Here is a 3,705-nt window from a genome sequence, read left to right as displayed (position 1 = left end):
TTTTCAAAATTAATTAAACTATATCCAGTGAAAAAAGCTACTAGCCATGAAATTATAATAAAAATTGAAAGAGATTATTTTGCACAGGTGGATAAACTAAAAGCTATATTATCAGATAATTGTTCACAGTTCACCTCTAAAATTTGGAAAATGTTTATTGAAAGATCAAAATTGAAGCATATACTTATATCTGTTTATTGTCCATCCACCAATCCTGCAGCAAGATATATGAGGGAAATTGGGAGACTTTGCAGAACCTATTGTAGCCATGAACATCCAACCTGGTTTGAGCACATTCGAAACTTTGAAGATATTATGAATAGCCTACAACATAGTTCCACAAGATTTTCACTGTATGAGATTATGTTTAATATCAGACCTCCAAATCTTATATCACAACTTACTGAATTTCCTAAATGTACACCTTTAACTATGCAAGATAGAGAAGACATTGTCAGGGAAGCTATGAAGAAACAAGGGGAAAAGAGGAATAAAAGACATAACGATAGGGTAAAATTAACCTCTTTCAAAATTGGGGATCTTGTTCTGGTCAAATCTCATGAAAAATCAAAAATGTTAACTTCAGAAATTAAAAAATTCTTTGATATCTATATTGGGCCTTTTGAAGTCATAGAAAATCCATGCCCTAATGCTTATCGTTTGGTATACCCTAAGTCAAAGAAATTATTTGGCCTCAGGAATATTGTCTCTTTGAAACTATATAAACAGAAATCATAATTTCAAAATTTAAATAACCTATTATCATGTAAAACAAAAGTCCTCCACTGGAATATGCTTGTTAGAACAAAACTACCTGTACAACCAAGTATATATATTTACATGTATAAATTAATAATTTGTCACATGTTAATTGAAGTCACATGTTAATTGAAACTGATGAAAAAACACTGTTGTAACAAAGAATGAGAGAAAGATTTATTTTTACTTTTTTACAAGAAAAAGTCTCCATAGTGAGCATTTCTGAATTTTTCTAATTTTTGGAAGCTACGTCTTCACTGTGGGTGAAGGCATGCATGTGAGGGCATGCATGCAAAGGCATAAGTTTCAAAACCAACCGAGCGAGGTGGCGCAGTGGCTAGCACACTGGACTCGCATTCGGGAGGACGATGGTTCAAACCCGTCTCCGGCCATCTTGATTTAAGTTTTCCGTGATTTCCCTAAATCGTTTCAGGCAAATGTCGGGATGGTTCCTTTGAAAGGGCACGGCTGATTTCCTTCACAATCCTTCCATAATCTAAGCTTGTGCTCCGTCTCTAATGACCTTGTTGTCGACGGGACGTTAAACACTAATTTCCTCCTCCTCCTTCAAAACCAATTTTAGATAAATCCTCATGATATATGAGCAATTTATTGTTCTTTATACTGATGTTGTGGGGAGCAAAAGTTCTCTTCACAAGAATTTGACTTGTAGTAATATTGTAGTAGAGAGTCAAGTGTACATAAATAATTGTAAAAAATTTAGATAATACTGATATATCTTTAGCTGTACTAAAAGAAAGAAAAGCATTAATATGGGGAAAAAAATTTAATTATGAGAACCAGTTGGCACAATGTGACCAAAGAAGTGGTTGTAGATATCTTATTCTAGCAAATGAGTTTTACCTTAACATTATTTTCAATCTGTATGCTGTATTTTAGAATATTTCTCATGTATGTTTTATGCCATGTATATATGTCATGTTAAATAATTTCTTTGCTTGAATATTTTGTGTGTGAAATTGATGGGGAAGGATCATTGCAACAACAGCCAGTAACAAGTCCACAGATTCAAAGAGTCCAAATTTGGAAGAGGTTATCAGACTGCATCATTAATGTACTAATTGTGTAATACAGATCCATTACTGAGTGTGGTCGGGATTTTGTTGTATATGTTCATAACAACAAAAGCTCTGGGGAGCAGTTGTAATGGATGCTAATTTACTTATATTTTTGAGAGTGACAGCATATTGATTACTATTAGTAGATGTGACGAAGATTATCAAAGAGACTGATTACAAGTGGAAGCTTGTGTGTTGTGTAAAATGTCTTTGACGCTGGAGGCGTCTTTGACCAAGTCAGTTGACAGTGAACACTTGGTGTGTGTTGACGGTAGAACAATGTGCAGGTTGCCGTTATAAATATTTGCTAGAGAACAGGAAAAAATGAATTATGTTACTACTTTTTTATATAAACTTTAAGAAGATACCACATTCGAAGAAATGGTATTTGAAGCACCAAAAATGAGGCAAACGCATTGAACCAGGTCATTTCTGCAGCTGATAAAACTGCATTGTGGAATCATACTTCCATTAGACGACTGAAGCCAAGGCAAATATCATCTTGTAAACATTTCACGGAAAAGGTACTGCCACGAAATATGCTAAGTACAGTATATAAAAATAGTGAGCATATATCAAGACTCTGTTCATACTCAGTGAAATGCTATAATTTCTCCTGCTATCGAGTTTTAAGGAGTGGCATGATTGTATATACATACATTATGGGCAATGACTTCCATCTCCTATTCTAACTGTCTCCCTTCCATTCTCAAATACTGGAGGCCAAACTGCAGAATAACCCTTGGATCGGTGTGGAGTGGCGGTGGGGTGAGTGGACTGCTGTAGCCTGTTGTGGGATTGTGTACCACTGTGGGCTGTGCCAGGGATGAAGCCTCTCCGTCATTTCTAGGTCCCCAGTTCCATAAAATACAATACAGTACAACAGTTGATGAGGTTAATTCACAATCATCAGTAGGAAATTTCTGTTTTCAAAATTATTAGGATAGAAACTATTTATTTATTTTTTATTAGTCCTCTAGAACATACATTTTGTACAGCAAAGAGCACTCCATCATCAGGCCACAAGTGTCATCCTCAGCTGAGGATGCGGATAGGAGGGGCGTGTGTCAGCACACCGCTCTCCCGGTCGTTAGGATGGTTTTCTTTGACCGGAGCTGCTACTGTTCAGTCGAGTAGCTCCTCAATTGGCATCACGAGGCTGAGTGCACCCCGAAAAATGGCAACAGCACATGGCGGCCTGGATGGTCACCCATCCAGGTGCCGGCCACGCCCGACAGCGCTTAACTTCGGTGATCTGACGGGAACCGGTGTAGCCACTGCGGCAAGGCCGTTGCCCTGTACAGTACAGCACATCATCATATAGGACAAGTCAATTTGAAAATTATGTCACAACGGTGTATGATGAGAAATGACAGTAGTGATAAGTAACTCACGTAGCAAAATACATATAGGACATATAGACAAAATATAAAAAAGGTGGGGTGTGATGAGAGATGGCAGCGGTGGTACATAGCAGAGTTCATGTAAGACATACAAACAGAATGTAAGTAACACACAATAATTAAATTATCTTGCTAAGTAGAAATACCTACAAGTGAATAAACAGCTTATTACAAATAATTAAAATTTTGTTTCGAGAAATTTATGTATGGAATAGAAACAGTGATTTAGTAGCGATTCCTTTAATTTAATTCTCATTATTTTTGTTTTTTTTTTTTTTTTTTTGCTCTTTTTTATATCTGTTGGGAAGTGTCTGTATATTTTAATGCTCATACACTTAACCCCATTAGCATATACTTTTGTGTTGTGAGCTATAATTTGTAATTGGGTTTTGTTTCTGGTGTCATGTGTGGTTGAAACAGTTCTTTTTTTACATTTCATTATTCTTACAACTTGTTTTTGTGAC

General features: G+C 36.1%; 1 pseudogene; it reads right to left on the bottom strand.

Moving 5' to 3' along the window:
* Window positions 1–3,016: 3,016 nt before the first annotated feature.
* LOC124614189 lies at window positions 3,017–3,134 on the bottom strand (annotated as a pseudogene).
* Between the last annotated feature and the right edge of the window lie 571 nt (window positions 3,135–3,705).

Source organism: Schistocerca americana, chromosome 4 (assembly GCF_021461395.2).
Source record: "Schistocerca americana isolate TAMUIC-IGC-003095 chromosome 4, iqSchAmer2.1, whole genome shotgun sequence".
NCBI classification, from domain to species: Eukaryota; Metazoa; Arthropoda; class Insecta; order Orthoptera; family Acrididae; genus Schistocerca; species Schistocerca americana.
The sequence above is the reverse complement of the archived record's forward strand: the minus strand, read 5'-3'. Positions and strand labels throughout refer to the sequence as shown.